At 42.2% G+C, this 19,103-nt stretch overlaps 1 long non-coding RNA gene across 1 annotated transcript in view; it reads right to left on the reverse strand.

Annotated features, from left to right (window-relative positions):
• Positions 1-15,508, reverse strand: part of LOC311513378 — a 53,555-nt gene extending 38,047 nt beyond the window's left edge. Inside the window, exons 1-2 of the long non-coding RNA XR_014709714.1 lie at positions 15,423-15,508; positions 13,919-13,982 (exon numbers count right to left, since the gene is read on the reverse strand). This is a non-coding gene — a long non-coding RNA (uncharacterized lncRNA). The remainder of the gene's footprint in view (positions 1-13,918; positions 13,983-15,422) is intronic.
• Between the last annotated feature and the right edge of the window lie 3,595 nt (positions 15,509-19,103).

Genomic DNA, 19,103 nt, shown 5'->3' on the forward strand with positions numbered 1-19,103 from the left:
CTCCATCTGTAAAATGGGGCTAATAATCCTTCCCTACCTCACAGAAGTGTTGTAAGGATAAATACAGAGATTGTAAAGCACTGTGAGATCTACTGATGAAAAGCACTATATCAGACTTAGGTTTGTTTATTATTATTTTTTATTGTTTATTTTATTATTTTTTGGGGTGGTATCTATCCACAGTGACCTTCTGAAGTTCTCCCATTATTAACATCTGCCAATTCATCCTTTATCTACTATCAACATTTAGTCTAAGAGGGATTTTTTATTTTTAACCTTCCTGTATTTGTGCCTACATTAGAGCCTGATCCTGTGAGGTGCTGAACCTTCACAATCCCTGTGGATTTCAGGGGGAGCTGTGAATACTCAGCAGGATTGGGCCCCTCCTCAATTTGTAGCCACTGAAAAGTCACCAAAATGTCATTCTGTGCAGAGGGTACAAAGCAGAGGAAACCACCAAGTATTCGGTGCCTAACTATAGTCCAAGTCACTATCACAGTATCTATTTTGTTTTAAGAAAGGAGCACTTGGAGCAAAGACAAGGAAGTTCATCCAAAAACCCTTGGTCTGAATCCCCTTTGAGCATAATAAAAATGTGTCCGGCTTTCTATTCCTTTATAAACTGTGAGCAGCAAAAGCTTCGAGTCCACTAACCCTCCACAATGCTGGGCTCCAAATTGCACAGATAGTATCTGTGGCTTTTTGAAAAACAAATACAAAGGGGGTCAGGGGAGAGTGTGTTTGAGATGCCCGCACTGTGATTTAGGTATTTAGGGCCTCTTTCTATTGACTTAATTGGGCTTTGGATGGAAAAATAAGAAAGAGGGAATTGAGAAGCTGGCTCCAAAGGGTAGGTCAACACTGCAGCTGAGTTTGTGTCTCGCAGTCCAGGTGGACAGACTCATGCTAGTTCTGCTTGAGCTAACGTGCTAAAAATAGCAGCGTGGATGTTGAGGCTCAAGCCCAGGGGAACGGGGTTGGGGGGTAAGGGGGACAGAGGGAGGGAGGCTTGGACTCAGGTGTCTAGCCTTAGCTGCCACCCATGTTGCATCATCTACATTGTTATTTTCAGCATGCTAGCTCGACCCACGCTGCAGTGCAGACCTATCCAGGGAGTTCAGATTCATAGGCACAGAGGCACTGATCCTGTAAGCTGCTCCACCAGGCCATGCTGGTGCAGAACCCCATTAACTTCAGGGAGGCTCTGAGTTTGGGCAGGAGTCCACTGCACAGAGCTCATTGCAGGATCAGGATTGAAAGCGTTGAGCCAGTGGTAGGGTAGACATGAATAAACAACAAGATCTTTGACTGATTAGAATGATACAGTGCTGGTTGCAGTTGAAGTTTAAGAATTGCTCAAAACAGGCTGGTTGCACTAAACCCATGTGGCTAGAAAACTTCCTTTGGCATCATTTCATGTAACCCCTCTTGGGGTTTCCCTGGAGTTCAGAGATGGTTAGGAGTTTGAATTGATAGCAGGGGAATGGGGAGCAGACAACCACTGAGATTAACAATACTGTCGCCACCTAAGGTGTTTTCTCCAGCTCAGAAATGGGACAGCGTGGGAGAAGCTGGGTCTGCTGCTATCCCTGTTCTGTGATTAAGCAGAAGATTTTCAGTTACTGGAGCTGTCAGTCCAGTTCTAAATTCACTAAGGATGGAGATCACTAATGCGAGGTCAGCGCAAGGCCAATGAACCACAGAAATCCCCCTCACAATAGGGCATGAGTGGGCTATATGGCCTTGGGTTAACCCTCACCATGGAGACAATTTCACTCATGGAAAGAAGATAGCTGCAGTCACTTGCCCAAGGTTCGTACAGGAGATCAGTGGCAAAGCCAGAATTAGAACCCAGACCTCCTATCCCTAGTGCAATACCCAGTTGGCTTCCAACAAGTCTACTCACATGACTAACTGGAAGAAGCAAGGGGTTCACAAACTGGCCCCAAATGTGGACACGGTTAAGCTTGACAAGATCACAGCCCAGGGTGGAATGGCTGCAGCTGATAGCTCTGCAAATGGAATCTACAGACAAGGCGGAGCGGCTGGTTCTTCCTAGCAATTGCAAAGACATTAGCAGCATGACTATGCAGTAGTTGTCAGTTTCTTGGGAGAGTCTTAAACTGGAATCAAGAGTTTTCTCATGGTTTTTCAAACAACCATCTGTAGCCATAGTTGGTCCTTATGTCAGAATGAGGTTTCCTCCCTCCCCACCGATCCCCATCCCTCTCGGGCATGTTGAAAGAAAAAAAGTGAAAAGCTTGCACATTTATCTTATTTTTTTAGTCCTCCCAAGACTTGTCTTTACTTTCCCATTTCTTTAATGCAAAACGAGAGAGGGGAAAAAAAAGTCCCCCATGGATAATTTAGTTCAGCCAAATTACAATGCATTTACGTCTGTTTCGAGGCTCTCTCCCACGCATCAACCGTGCTGCCTGGAGCTTCCAGCACAATATCTGCACTGCCCAAGCTCTGTGTCAGCTTTGATAAGAACCCTTGTGTAATCACTGCAACAGCAGTTATCCGGCTACAATACTGTATGATTTCCTCTTGTGGCTTCTTCATTCCTGTTTATAATTAAAGTAGGACTTCTTGCCATGCCAAAAGCTATATAAAAATAAGTTAATAAGTAATAAAAGCATGGCGCATATCCAAGAGCTGACTGCTGCTGCTGTTCTTATTCTTGTAACACAGTTAATATACGATGGTGGTGAATAATGTTAAGACTTGGATACTAGATTAGTCTGTTTGGGTTTAGCAGCTACAGAAGGATGCAAGCTGCACAGATGAAAAAAAAAGAAAGAAAGGCTGATTTGAGCTAGGAATATAGAATATTTAGCCTGAAAAGCATTGGCTAATTTACTAGATTGTCTTCATGGTGCGGTATTAGCTCAGCTACTTTTAGACTGTCCCACAGTCTCAACTGTGAAAACTCTGAAATGTTGCAGGGGGTTAGAAGCTCAAGCACAGAGCTGAATTTTGCATAATAATTAATTATTTCTGGTACAGTGTTGCCTCGAGGCCCCAGTTGAGATCACAGCCCCACTGGGTTAGGAACTTTATATACACACAGTGTCCCCACAAGCTTGCAGTTTAAATAGGCAAGGCAGACCATGGCTGAGAGGGGAAACAGAAGCACTTTCCCAGTGTTACAACAGGTCCCAGTGACACAACAGGTCATTGGCAGAGCTGGGCGTCTTCCCAATTTCCAGGCCAGTGCTCGATCCATTAGACCACACTACCTCTCAGCTTTAAAATGGGCCAAACCAAAATCCCACATTTAAAATTTGGGAATGTTCAAAATCCATCTCCTGAGCCATATTTCTTTGCTAATGATCTTATCTTACTCCTTTTGCATTTTTTTAGATTTCTGTACCTACGTGTACGTGTACATTTGTAGGGAATAGCTATTCAGCTTTGCATTATTATTATTTATTCCTTGCATTTAGATAACACCTCGAAGTCTCGAGTGAGAGCCAGGCTCTGTTGTGCTCGGCACTGCTCAAACCCATAGCAGCAGTCCCTGCCCCAAAGAGCTTCCAATCTAATAGACAAGGAAGCCAATGGAAGCATTCCCATTTTACAGATGGGGATATAAGGCACACCGAGATTAAGGTGACGTCTAAACTGTTTTGCAGTTCTGGAGAAGGGGGTTATGAACTGCAGAGTGCACCAACTGTGCGGATGCTATTTGAAGAGAACTGCGTTCATGTGAACTAGGTACCATTTAGTTCGCGCCTGCAGCATCCACATGGATGAGTTACAGTGCAGCCCTTCGGTGCACGCAGCAATTCACGCACTCATAGGCTGAACTGCAGGGCTGTGTAGACAAGCCCTGAGCGACTAGCTTAAGGTCACACGGGAATTCTATGGCGGAACGAGAACGGATGCCAGATTATCTAAATCTTAGCCCAGTGCCATAAACACGATGCCATTTGGCTACGTTCAGCTCTCTCCCTGCGTGTAAGTGAGCCAGCGTGGGAACAAGTGACTCAGGTATTTAACCAAAGCACAATTTTTGAAGTTTTTGTATAAAAGATCTTAATTATTGATCCCAGTGGTTACTTACTCATCTCTATTGTTTCTGAGTCACTGATTTCAGTGGGATGAATTCAGCTCAAGGAATCGCATGGATTTCTAGCCAAAGAATCCAAACCTTTAAGAGTCTCTCAAGAAAAGTATTTCTGTCTGTCACGCCGACTCTCTGCTTGCCTGCCAAATCAAACTCAGCCAGGAGCATGTATATGGGGTGTCTCTTCTTTGATGTCTTTAGCATGAAACAATCTTTCCCTTTCTCACACCTGAGAAAACTTTCTGTAGGAAAACTTTTTTTTTTTTTTAAATTACTTGGCTACAGACAATTGCATGTGTTCACAGATTCCTATCTATCTATCTGTGTTCTTTTGGCATAATACAGATACTATAGCATTACTTAGTACCTTCCATCTGAGGACCTCAAAGTGCTTAACAATAATGAATTAATCCTCACAATTCCTGTATGAAGTGAGGAAGCATTGTACTCTACTGGCTACTTTGTACATGCTCCACAGATAGAATCAGAAGTGCTGTGCCGTGTGTCATAGGCACTATATGGCCTACAGGGACTCTCCCAAATTTGGTCACAGGTTCCCCTGAACCAACGGGAGCCTAGTTTAATCCATTTTGAAGCACATGGAGGAGAGGAAGGTGATCAGGAGCAGTCAACATGGATTCACCAAGGGGAAGTCATGCCTGACCAACCTGATTGCCTTTTATGATGAGATAACTGGCTCTGTGGATATGGGGAAAGCGGTGGACATGATATATCTTGACTTTAGCAAAGTTTTTGATATGGTCTCCCACAGTATTCTTGCCAGCAAGTTAAAAAAGTATGGATTGGATAAATGGACTATAAGGTGGACAGAAATCTGACTAGTGTGTCAGGCTAAATGGGTAGTGATCAATAGTTTGATGTCTAGTTGGCAGCCGGTATCAAGAGGCGTGCCTCAGGGGTCTGTCTTGGGGCCAGTTTTGTTCAACATCTTAATTAATGATCTGGATGATGGGATGGATTGCACCCTCAATTGACTTCACTGGGCTTTGCATCAGGTCACAAGAGAGAGGAGAATCAGCTTCAGTGGTTTTTTAAAATGAATCTGGAGACCAAGGTCGCAGGTTGACCAATGCCCTAATTTCTGACTGGAGAAAAGAAGCATTGAGGGTACGTACACCTCATGGGATCAGTCCTTACCCCCTAGCACAGTGCTCGGCATGGGTTGCTCATTTCGGTCACCGGGAGATTGCACAGGGAATCTGTGAGCACAAGCTGTTTTTAATTTCTACGTGTCAAATGAGACTCGATACTGCAGCTTATCCAGCTTGGGTTAGGAAGATAAAGTCTAGCCACAGTCCCTCTTTTTTTGTGGTTTCCCCAAGTGTTTTGATTTAAGATTCCTTTTTTTTTTCAGATTCAAAATTATTCTGGAGATATGGACTCCACGCTGCAAGCTTTTTAAAACACCAGTTGTTTTTAGTGGTGATGGTGATCGAGCAGCACAGATCTTTAGAGGGCTGACTGAAGTTGTCCCAACTTAAGCTAGCTGCAAATAGGCAAATCCTTCCGATGACTGTGATCTAAACAAGAACAGGCATGTGTATCCAGCCATTTTACAGCCCCTGCCAAATGGAGCTGCCTAATCATTGTGAATCACAGAGAGAAGTTACTTACTTGCTCCTCTATTTCTCATCGATATTCTTTCTTCTCTTCCAGCCATGCAACTGAATATGACATGACCCAAACCCCATTGATATTAACAAGAGTCTTTCAATGGGAGATTTCAATGGGCTTTGGATGACGACCATAGGGATTTTTTAAAGTAGTACCTAAACAAATGACTTCATTCTGTTTCCCACCTCAGGCTTCGGAGCCGAGCAAATCCCTTGAGTGATCTTATTTTAAGGAAAATAACGCTGCACTGAGGTCTGGGGGGGGGGGGGTTTGATCTATAATAGGTATTTATATAGCCCCCTGTTTCCTTAGCATCTGAGCACTTCCCAATCTTTAGTGTATTCATCCTCACCATGCCCATGTGAGGTAGGGACGTACCGATGCACAAAGATTGTTCAAGGACACTCAACAAGGCCATGGTAGAGCAGGGACCTGAACCCAGCTCTCCCAAGTCGTAGGTTAGTGCCCTAACCACTAGTCAATCTTCCCTCTTTAAATGAGCACTCTTCCTCTTTAAGATGAATACACATTGGGGAAATAAGGCCAAAGAAGCAGTACCCTTCCCCTCGGGAAATGAGCAAAGAGGAGCAAAAAGCAAGAACACTGGAAAAAAGAAGAAAGAAAGGGCACTGTTTTATTTTGCTCTGGGTTTTTCCTGTTAACGAACCCTCCTGCTTTCAATGCAGACTCAGAAAAGCAGCCAAAAAGCAGGGATCAGAAATGGCAGACGTACAACTGGATGCGGTATATCTGACATGTGGGTGTCTGAGGCCGAACTTGACAGCCAGCCAGCTGTGCCAGAGATTTGGTGAAGCCACCCATCCTTGTGAGTGTGTACAGGTCAGAGAGAAAGAGTGGACTGTAGGCCTTATCCAAAGCTCATTGACGTCAATGGACTTTGGATCAGGGTCAGAGGGCTCGTCTACAGGCAGGATTGAGAGCTGCACTGGTTTAATTTAAGGCAAGATTTTAAACTGCCACCGGCTATGCTAGTTAATGGTAGAAGAGAGGAGCTGTGGAGTGACTCAAAGTGTGTGAGTGAGGGTGCGGGGGGGTAGGGACAGATATTCTTTTCCCACTTGATAGGATTACGGGGCACTAGATGCAAGGCGATAACTTCTGCCAAAAAATTGGGCCGTGTGTGTGTGTGTTCATTTTTTAGGGATATTTTTGGAGGCCTGGGGCAGGGGTGAGGGTGGGGATGGGGATGAAGGGGAGGGAAGTTTTCAACAAAAACTTTTCCAACAAGCTGCAAAAATTTCAACGTTGTTTTTCATTCAAAGATACATTCTTTTAAAAAAAAACAATTTTGTTGAGGAGAAAGAATCATTTTTTTCATCAAAAAATGCTTGGGATGAAAAAGTTTGATCAGCTCCGTCTATAGTTACATTAGTGAGTAGCATCTTTCGTCCTGAGTAATCCCATTGACGTTAATGGGATTGTATGTGGATTAAGGTGCTATTCAATGTGTATTAAGGTATCAGAATCTGACCCATAGATAGGAAACAAATGATTATTTTTATTTTTATTTAATATTTATATTATGGTAGAGACTAGGAACCCCAGTAATGAAGAATGACTCCACTGTACTACAACAGAACAAAATGACGGTCCATGCCCTTAGGTTAGCTTCAGTAAAAAATTCCCCCGAGTGTTGTTTTATGCTATAGATATCCACGGCAGGATTCACTCTGAAACGGCTGCTATTGGGCACTGTTGGAGTCAGGATGCTGCATCAGATGCACTTCTAGTCTGATACAGCCTGGCAAGTCCTACTTTCTCTTAAACTTCGAGTAGGATGAAAAAGCATATACATGACTCAGGGCAAAACGGAACTGATGACAGCGTAATGTGTTTAAATCTTTGATTATTAAACATTAACCAGGCTGCCGCTTATAAATCATAGGGATGGAAATGAATCCAGCATGTTTCCTTGGATCAGATAAGAGATTTTAAAGACACAAGAGGAGCCTAACCTAATGGGAAGCTTTGTGTTTTACACGTACTTTACAAATTGCTTCAAGTGACAGAATGTCAAAGCAATAATTAATTGATGAGATTAAATTACAATTTTATAGAGAAATACGTCCACGTTTCTCCACTTCAGGAGTTTTTATGTATCATCCCTCATGGAAAAAAGCCTCATATAAAAATGAAAACTGGATGTGTCTGGCTTTTATTATTTATTGAACAATGCTCCATTGATTCACAGACCCTCTCCAGACAGCTCATAAACAAGGCCGTTAGTGCAAAGTTTAGACAAGGACAAAGATTTTTGTACTCTTAAGTATAATACAAAGCTCAACTATTATCCACACAAGGAGGAGTAGACAGAGCTGGACTTTATAGGGGAGAAATCTGAAGACATTTTCCTGAAGTGAAAGGGGAAAAAAAAAGAGTCAGCTGAAAGCTGGTGTCTCATGTCTATTTCCTTTTTAATCTCTCTCTCTCTCTAATCCCCACGCAAACCCTTCTATTTAAGCTTTTAATTGCCATATCTATCTGTCTGCGCTCTGCTTATCATCTGTACGCTTGGGCTTTCGTAACTCCGCCATCACGATGATGTCCCAGTGGCTGGCCCATTGTTTCTCCCACTGTCCGGAAGGCACTGTGAAATAATGCCCCTCTACCCATTTCCCACCATGACTCTACCTTTCCAAAGGCCTATTTTGGCCCTGAAATTCAACACACTCTTTCCTTTGGTCCACAGATTTGAGCCCTTATGGCCGCTTTTTCCAGTCAGGGAAACTTGGCCTATAAATGACTGGAGTGTACCATCCAAGGCAAGCAAGGACGCCCCCAAGTTGCCCAAGAGGAAGTGGAAAGTAGCTTTTGCTCTCTCTAGTTAATTGAAGTTCTGTTCCCCGTGGAGGCAATAGGGAGTTTTGTCACTACCTTCGGTAGGAGCAGTACTGGGCCTTGATAAGATAAAAGTGACAAAGCCAGTGAGGATGAATATATGCCCTGTAAGTAGCTAAGACTTACTTAGATTTATTTTCTCTGTGCCTCAGTTCCCCGTCTGTACAATGGGGATAATAGCACTGCCCTGCCTCCACAGGGGTATTGTGAGGATAAATACGTTAAAGATGGTGAGATGCTCAGATACTGAGGTAATGCGGGCCATACAGATAGCACAGATTCGTGGATCATCCACCAACGGTCCTTGCATTGAACCCAGTCCAGCTCCCTTTGAAATCAACGGTATGATTTCAGTGGTAGAGGAATCAGGCCTATGATGCTGGGCTCCTCCTCCTTATTTTCAGCTGTTAAACTGCTTTAAGGCAGCTAAAGGTACATTCTGTGCTCTTCCCATGTAAGCAATTGCTGTATTTGCCACAATCTCCACAGAAGGAGAGGTGGGGACCGTGGGATCGTAGCCTTACAGGAGAATCGATGCATTAAAGCATTGTCCACCCTGTAAAAAAGTTTGAGAACCCCTTGACCTTGGTGAACCATGAAGAAGCATTTCCAGCCCTGTTGGAGTGGCTGAGTCTTTATTATTGCAGGCAGACGTAGTCCACGCTGGCTCTCATTCTTGTTGCTGATTGTCATTCCTAATCTTTTGGCAACACTAGTACATTAAAAAGTTCCTATGAGTTGGCTGCAACTCAGCTTCCTGGCTTGAGAGGTGCACCACTCTGCCCCACATCCAGCTCTTCTGAATACCTAAATGTTCTGTCCCACAAAGGTCACTGAGTGGGAGTGGGTTAAACCAAGAGCCTGATGAAGGTAGCACTTTTGTTTTGGTTTTTTTTTAAAAAAAAAGATAGACCAGACCCTCAGCTGGTGTAAATGGGCACAGATCCATGGATAATCCTTCATACTGCACAAAGATCCCAGAAACTTAATGCTACGTGATTTATATGTTGTAATTTGTAATTGAGACTGGATATTGTTATTCCTTCCATGCTCCGTTCGGGTGATGTTTTTCCTCCTGTTTTCTATTCCAGCCGGTCCTTTTCCTAATTGTCACTCTATTGGAAGGAACACATCCTCAGCTTATGTCATTGGACATAGCTCCATTGACTTTCACGGAGCTACATGCCAATATACTCCATCGGAGGGATCCAGCCCTTTAAAAATGAACCTCCTGTTTGGTGGGACATAAAGCAGAAAGGGATTAAGAGGCATTTAGTTTCATGAAATCTTTTAATAAATAGTCTCCTTCTTCTGGCTTGGGTTACCATAAAAAGTGAATACTTTCCCTATTAAATCTTTATAGTTTCTTCCCCGACAACCTATTCGACATTTGCTGTATTTCTCCATGAAAGGAGCTGTGAAAATCCAAGATCCCCCTTTTAAGGCTCATGGACAGTCTCTTGTTATCTTAGTTCTTAAACCAGTCAATTTTATATCCTTAGACATTAGACTGTGAAAGGGACATTCAGAACTTAGCCGTGAGCGCATTTCATGGCTCAATAAATCCAGAATAAGACTTGTCATAAAACCGTCAGCATCAAGGATTTTTTATACCAGGCAATAAGCCCAATTTATAATTATTTCTGAACGCAGATCATCTATCTCCCCTATTTTCAAATGTAAAATGCACTGTGGTCGTATCTTTAAGTGGTGCAGTTATAAGTGTTCCCAACTAATCCACTCATCTAGGGTCTCCATGGCTCCGGAAATGGTTTCAATTTTTCCAGTGGAGAAAAAAAATCTCTCCTCAGAATGTTCTGGTTTTTCAACTTTCTGAGCATCCTCATTGTTGAGCAATATTAGGGTCCCTTTATATTTTGAACTGATTTTTGAAAAGAAGAGCAAGAAGCAACTAGGAAAAGAGCTAGATTGTTTGGGACAGATTCTGATCTCACGCAAAGTGGTATAAATCCAGAGTAACTCCCCGGTTGTCAAAGGAGTTACCCCAGAAGTGCACTGCTCCATGTGAGATCAGAATCTTATAAGTAAGAGAGTTCAAACAGCTGCTGTGTTACGCTGTCACTATTCAGTGTCTCTGATTATTAGTGCAATAAATATTCTAGCATGAAAAAATAAGCAACACAATGAACATGTGAATGTGAGGATCTGTAGTAGAGTGAATGCATAAACACACCCAAGTTTATGAAATCCATCAATTGCTACACAGAAATATTCATGTAATATTTCAAATGTAACATTTGCAAGCATTATGCTCCATGGACCAAACTGAGACCTGGTACCTATGTATGCTACTCTATTAAATTCAGTGCAGTTGCATCACCTTAATTACTCTTATTATTTGTATTACAATAACATGTAGGGCCCCAAACGGAGATCAAAGCCCCATTGTGCAAGGCACTGTACATAAGAAACAGTCCCTGACTCAGACAGCTTACCATTTAAACAGCCATAGAAACTAAGATAAAACTCCAGGTTGCATGGGACACTGAGATAGTGTCTCCAAAGTGCAACAGTCATGGTAAACTGGGATGTCAGGCCACAGTGCATTTCATAAAAGCCCTGGGAAGAAAGGGGAGGAGGAATGAAGGGGAAGGATAATTTTCTTGCTGCAACACATCAGTCTATTCTAACCTGGGAAGCAGTATTCTCCATTGGGGGAAGGGAGACGGACAGACACAGTTATCAGATCAAAGATTCCAAATGGCTGACACGTGTTCCCGTTGCAGGAACTCATACAAGTGGCTTTTTAAAATAAGACATTTCTAAATCATTACTCCTGACAAAACATCCTCTCCTGAGGGATCATCTTCAGATATATGGGACTGAAATCAGAGTTCTTTTAAACTTCCTTAATGTAAATATTTAGGATATAACCCAAACGTATACACATTTTCCATGCTCCCATCCCTATTTATTTATGTTGGTAAGAGACCACGCTGGGTGGGAATGGCAATTGAAATTTAAAATAAAACTCACAACTTTTCTTGCAAAGGGCATCATGCAGATTGCAGAAATCAAATGTTCAAACACTTTCCAGTTAGTTTGACTCATTTAAGATTCAAAAAGAGGGACTGTTGCCTAGTAGTTCGAACAGGGGGCTAGTACCCGGGACTCTGGGGTTTTAATCCCAGCTCTTAGCAAAGGAGTCTGTTTTAGTGGGCAGAGTAGGGTAGCTGGGAGTCAGGTATCCTAGATTCTATTCCCGGCTCTGGAAGAGAGTATAGTCCAGAGTTAGACTTGAAGATCAAGAATCAGAACTCCTAGGTTATATCCCCATTCTGGGAAGAAAGAGTTTGCTAGTGGTTAGGGTAGAGGACTAGGAAGCAGGATTCATGGTTTCTTTTCCTAGCTTTGTCACTGATTTGTGATCTTGAGTAATCCATTTAACCTCTCCGTGACTCAAGGCACTCATCTATAGATTACGTAATGCAACATATGAGGTCAATGGCGCTATGCTAATTGACACCATCTGAGGATATGGTCCTTCAAATCTATATACCTACTGTACCTAGGATTTTATCATCATGGTACCTGAACATCTTCCACAATAAAACCCCACAAAAATCCCCCTTTTCCAGATTAGCTGACAGGAACAGTCTTAAAGTAATAGAATCATACAAATATCGGGCTGGAAGGGCCCTCAAGAGGTCATTTAGTCCAGCCTCCTACATTGAGGCCAACTGAGTAAACCTGGACCATCCCTGACAGGTGTTTGTCCAACCTGTTCTTAAAAACCGCCAAGGACGGGGATTCCTCAACCTCCCTTGGAAGCCTGGTCCAGTAGTTATAGTTAGTACTTAACCTTATAGTTAGAAAGCTTTTTTCTAATATCTCGCCTAAATCGCCACTGCTGCAACATAGGCCCATTACTTCTTGTCTACTTTCAGTGGACATGGAGAACAATTGGTCCCCATCATCTTTATAACGCCCCTTAACCTATTTGAAGACTTCTATCAGGTCCCCCCCTCAGTCTTCTTTTCTCAATACTAAACAGGGCCAGGGTGCGTGTTTGTTTGTTTGTTTTAAACGAACACCTTTCCTCGTAAGTCAGATTTTCTAAACCTTTTACCATTTTTGTTGTTAGACTCTCTCCCATTTGTTTGCATCTTTCCTTAAGTGTGGTACCCCGAACTGGACACAGTACTCCAGCTCAGGCCTCTCCAGTGCTGAATAGAGTGGGACAATTACTTCCTGCAACTGGATCCCCTTGTGCCCGAACATAGGGACTGGCACACTAGATCAGACACCAGGTCCATCGGGTCCCATATCCTGACCCCAACAGTGGCCGGCACCAGATGGAAGGAGTAAGAGCCCCGCAGTACGTAGATGTGGGAAGCCACCCATGCAGTGACCCAATAATTTCAATAGTGCTTCATATGTGTGCTAGGTTTAGTCTACATAGGTCTAATTATAGGATCAGGGCCTGAGATATCCAATAAATAAAGCTGTAATATTGAGTAAAAAAACAGTGAAATTCAGTTATACATTAAAAAAGAAAGAAAGATGTACCCAGTAACTGAATCATCTAATAATATTTGCTTAAATCAATATAAGATGAGGAAAACTATGGTCCTGCAATTCCAGCCTCTTTCACAACTCAACATTTATTCAATTAAAAAAATCAAACAGAAGAAGAAGAAAACAAGCTCAAGCTAACCAGTAACAATGAAAAGTTGGGTTATCAGAGCACCTACGTTTTTGATGGTGTCTCTAATACGTGTAGAAGTTTCTGTAAAGAAACTAATCTGGACAAAGATACCAGGAGTTCTGCAGGACCACAAACAACACTGTCAGAGCACAGGAGAGCCATAAGTCTCTAACGATAGGTTTTTCTGGAGCAGGTCTTTAATTTTGGAGATCTGAGATACAGTAAAGTTACCATAGATGGGACGTAATGCCTAAAACTTAATCTGTTAAGCATATGCTTGAGAATATTTCCTGTGAGAATTTCTAAAGCCCTTATGTTGTGTGTGTGTGTGTGTGTTCTTTGCTTCTACCCCTGTTTATATACAGCATTATTTGAGTCACCTTAACAACCTGTTTATACAAGAAAGGGCTGTTTCTGTGGATACGATGACACTTTTCGATCGAATCACTTATTTCAACAAGGAGAATGTGCCATCGAGGAGTCCACTGACCCAAGTATTTGTCTCAAGCTCTGTGTAGTCTGGATTAGTTCTCCATTCCTCAATAATATTAACATTTATGGGCACAATCCTGCTTCCATTATTGAGTGGCAACATTCCAATTGACATTAGATTAAATTTATCCTTATGCCGAGAGGCCTATACACCACTTAAAACTACAAAACAGCGGGTAAGTGGGACTTACATGATCTAGAGTCTTCATCGCAGTCGTGATTTTCTTTTTGGGGGGAGTATGACTGTACCTGGAGCTGGAAAACATAAATAAAATACAAAATGTAAAATAGATATCTATCTATCGCAGAATTTCTCTCTCTCTCTCTCTCTCTCTTTCTTTCAATTTTGCAAAATTTCAGAATTTTGACAAAATGTTCTGTTGGTCAAAAAACTAGCAGAATTTCCAGCCTGGCATGGAAGCTGCAATGGTATCAATAGCACTTTTCATTGGGGGTGGCCAAACTTGAACCCAGCTCTCGCAATAGGATTTAGGTTTGAAGCTGATTTAATACAAAAGTCTTGCCAGGGACGTAAACCCTAATGCTTCAGGACATAAGCCAACAGCTACCTAACAAAAGTCGGGAAGAAACTTCCCCTGTGGGCAGGTAATTCCACAGATGCCCACTGCAGAGCCTCATACACGTTCCTCTAGGTAACTGTTGGAGACAGGACATTAGAAAGATGTATCAATTTCTGTGTCCTATTGATGGCCCTTGGTTCCTGTGCAGAGTCTCATTTCAGGCAATGGCGTTCCAGACAGAGGCAAGGTTTTGCTTGTGTGGTACTCGGCACCTCGTGGAATCGAGGCTTTTTTGTAGTAAACATCCGGCAATAACCAGACTTTCCATTTAATGCTGCTACTTTCAGCTAGTGATCTCTTGTCAGGCACTGAACCCACTGCCCTTCCTGAGAGAACGGTTTTATGGGCATTGCTCCTTTTTCCTTGATGACTGTGTATATGGAGAATTGGTGGGTTAAGAGTTTCCTTATTGCATATTAATGCCCTTTAATGTGCTTTGAACCCTTTTATTTTAATTACGTTAGTCTCCAATCTATTTAAAGTTCCTGCAATCTGGTTCCTCTGATTCAAATCAGATTTCTGATTCTCCACACTTAGCGGCTGTTTTCCCGCCTTGCTCGATGCTGGGTTGTTTTTACTGCAGAACTGTTATTGACATTAATACCTTGCAGAGGGCAAACAGGAATGGCTCCCACAGAGTTTCTCCCCATCGCCCTTCCCCCTCTCATCCAGGACCTGATTTTACTCCCATTAAACTAGAGCTGGTCAGGAAATGTTGTCTTTTCACCGGAGGGGGAAGACCACCAAAATGAAATTTTAATTTTTTTGATGAAAAACAAAATCAGTGCAGACAGATTCTTTTTCTGCAGAAATGTCCACTGAAAATCGCTGCAACAAAAAAATTTCCAAACCAGTTCTATGCTCAGGTCAATGGCCAAACTCCCAGAGACTTCAGAGTGAAGCAGGGTTATGTTGTATATATTACAGCAGGACTTAGAGGTCCCAACCAAGAACAGGGCCCCATTGTGCCAAGTGCTGAACATACCCATGGTAAGAGACAGTCCCTACTCTGAAAAGCTTACAGTCTAAACAGACAAGCCAGACAAAGGCTGGGAGGAGAACCAGGATCAAGCCCAAGGCCAGTATTTATCACCCAAAATAATATAATAAATACCTAAAAGGATGGTGGTGGTGGTGGTGGGGATAGTGAAGACGGAGCTCCCTGGGAAAATCAGTACAGCTTTCCTGCATATTCCCTGTGGGACTACTGTGCATGCCCCAATCCCCTCAGCCTCTCGTCTGTTATTCATCTTCTTGTTGTCTAATTATCTCCATCCCCATGGAGACCACTAATACAGATGGCTGATCATCCCCGTCAATTATGAGGTAGATCCATGCAGAGAGAGGCCCTCAGCATTCAGGTTTTTTTTATTTTTGTCTTTAGATTTAAATAAACAATTAAATAAGCCCATGCAAAAAACCTTTTGATGCCCTAACAATTAATATAAACCTAGTGCTTTTCATTAATAAATCTCAAAGCACTTTACAAAGCAGGGCAGTATCATTTAGCCCCATTATATAGATGGGGAAACTGAGGCATAGCATGGTGAAGTGACTTGACTTTAGTTACTGAGCCAAGAATGGTTTCAGAGTAACAGCCGTGTTAGTCTGTATTCGCAAAAAGAAAAGGAGGACTTGTGGCACCTTAGAGACTAACCAATTTATCTGAGCATGAGCTTTCGTGAGCTACAGCTCACTTCATCGGATGCATACTGTGGAAACTGCAGAAGACATTATATACACAAAAAGAAAAGGAGGACTTGTGGCACCTTAGAGACTAACCAATTTATTTGAGCATGAGCTTTCGTGAGCTACAGCTCACTTCATCGGATGCATCTGATGAAGTGAGCTGTAGCTCACGAAAGCTCATGCTCAAATAAATTGGTTAGTCTCTAAGGTGCCACAAGTCCTCCTTTTCTTTGAGCCAAGAATATAATCCAGATTTCCTGAGTTCTTAGCCTGAGCCACCCCACCACAATGGACTTTCAATTACAAATGACGACCAGTAAAAAAACCAATCACACTTAAACGGGGCTAGATTTTCACAGCAGCTCATCTCCCATTTAGACACATCACTAAGGACCAGGTACTGAGGTCCCGAGCTGCTTCCATTTGTTATAATAATGGTATCTTATTTGTGTTATGGTAGAGCCTAGAGAGCCCAGCCCCATTACGCCAGGCACTGCACAAACCCATCACGACGAAATGGTCCTTGCTCCAAAGAGTTTATAATCTAGCGACACATAAATCTGAACAGGTTTAGTTAAAGTGGTGCAAACCCTCACATGGTGAATTTTATTTTGGTTTAGCTTAGACTTTCTCCTAACTGATTTAAACTAATCTGAAATACCAGCGTTCACAGAGCAGTTTGTACCTGTTCAAGTAAGTCACTTTAAATTCACACCTTTAGTTAAACAGTTGCAACTTTGCATAGACAAAGGCTGTTCTTCACTTCAAAAAAGTGTGTGTTTTTACAGTGAGAAAGCTATCTCGCTGTGCAACCTAGTGGAAACAAGACATAGTAGTTGTTACCTTGGTGTAGCTAGATGAGCTTAACTCCAGGTGAGAGGAATAGTATTAAACTTGAGTAGACACTAGAGCTCTGCAACTAATGGATTTTTCAGTTCAGCGGCAATTGGGAAAAACTGGTTTGTGACCAACTGAAAATGAAATTTTGGAAAAAACAAACAGGGTGAACCAAAAAGACAAGAAAATTGTTTTGGGTTGAACAAAATGTTTCTTTTCAACAAAACTGAAATGGTTTGTTTTGAATTGGATCACTTTAAAATGTTTCGGATTTTAAAAAATAATAAAAGTAAATACTATTTTTAAACGAACAAGTCATTTCAAACCAAAAAAAAATTGGGAATTTTTGTTTTGAAAATGTCGGGGGGGGGAACCACATTCCCTCCCCTCCCCCTGAAGTTTATTTTCAGCTGAAACAATTTGGCAAAATTAACATGAATTTAAAAAATATTTCGGTGCCAGTAAATCTTCATTTTTTTCTTACAAAAGAGTCTTGTACAAACATTTTTGCCCAGCTCAGAGGTAAAAATTGCCTTTGCCTTATCTCCACTACAATTCTACATTGAGAGCGCTATCTCACAACTACTTTTTCAGTGAAGACACAGCCAAACCCTAAGTAAAAGACTAGGGACAACAGGAAGATCTAACAAACAGATGCGGGGGGAACACAAGGCAGCAGTGAGATAACTATGATCAGCGTGAAAAGCAGCAGTCACAGCATACCAGCTGCCTAACCACTGTCAAGTTTTTTTGTAGGCAGAGCAGAGGTGATTTGTAAGGGGAGATTTCCAAATAGCTCAGCGGAGCACTTCTGTAAACGTGAACAGTTAGTTTAGTATCTAAACGGAAGCAAACTCTTTGAAAATCGAGCTCATAACGAATTGACTCCGTCAGCCGATAAACCAAAGGAGCAAAACAGCCTCTTCAACCTCACCACCAGGAAAAACCTGACAAACTATTTGAAGTGCACAAAGACACCTGGGTACAGTCTAATGACACAGCTTTTGTTCTGTTTAAAGGTGGCTAATCTTTGAGAGCTGCTGTAAACTTCCTAAAGGTTAGCTAAAGATTGAGGGCTGTGTACACTGAATGGTTCCTGTTAGCATCTCTGCGTGAAATTAATATCACAACAAAGATTACAGGGCTGCTTTCAAATGACAACTAATTATATTTGGAGGCTGGAAATGGATGTGTGCTATTTCCATAGCATGCTGCTGCCTTGATGTTCTCCAAACAGTTAATTCTTAAAGTTCTGAGACTGCTTGAGGTAGCTTTTGTCTTATGCTTGGACCTGAACCTGCAAACCTTTACTCATATGAGTAGTGGAGATCCCCGGGAAAAGTCAAGGGTTATTTGCCTAAATAAGGATTTGCAGAATTGGGCCCCTAGTTTGCACGGCTCCTTGCTTAACATGCTGTTGTTTGTTTAGTTCCTGTGCAACAGAAGTTTCCTTAGCAACTGCCTTATTCTTTTGCAAGTCTTTGTTCGTGGCAGACATTGACGTCTGCTATGTTACAAGGGTGTTAAAAAGGATGGTACCCAATAAAAAAAATTATCAAAGATTGCCCAGTTTCCAAAGCAAACCTCATATCATCCACCTGGAACTTGCTGGCGGGGGCCTCTCTATTGAACAATACCGCATGCAGCCTTTAGCATTACCTAAGGGAGCATTTTCTGCTTCCCTCTCCAGCTTTCAAAGGTCAATAAGAAAACGTCTTGTCCTTGTCCTTTTCTCTATGTGCGTAACACCTCTCCCTGCCAGCCAGTGTAACAGGAACTTATTGTCCAGATATGAGCTCCAATAGTATGCAGAAAGAAAAGACAAATCTTTGTGGTTAAAGCAGTGGGCTGGGACTCAGGAGACGGGGGGCTCAATTCTCAGTTCTGCTACAGACTTCTTGGGTGACCCTGTGAAAGTCATTTAGGCCCAGATGCTCCAAAGGTATTTTGGGGCCCAACTCCCACTGAAATCAATGTAAGTTCCCTCATCTGTAGAATGGAGACAACAATACTTCATTTGTCCTGTCTATTTAAATTGTCAACTCTTCAGGGCAGAGACCATCTCTTAGGCTTTGTGTTCACAAGGTGTGTTGTTACCTTGTGTTAGGTCACAGCTAGTAAGCAACATGAGGTAAAATCCAAGTGAAGACAAGGCAGTTTGTAATAGTAATACACTAGTAGGCTGAGGTGAACGCCAGCCCATAGGGTTACTAACTACTAACTACTTCACTACTAACACGTGTGAAAACTACAGATTGGTTAGTTGGAT

Source organism: Lepidochelys olivacea (assembly GCF_965140295.1).
Source record: "Lepidochelys olivacea isolate rLepOli2 genome assembly, chromosome: 26".
Lineage (NCBI taxonomy): Eukaryota > Metazoa > Chordata > Testudines > Cheloniidae > Lepidochelys > Lepidochelys olivacea.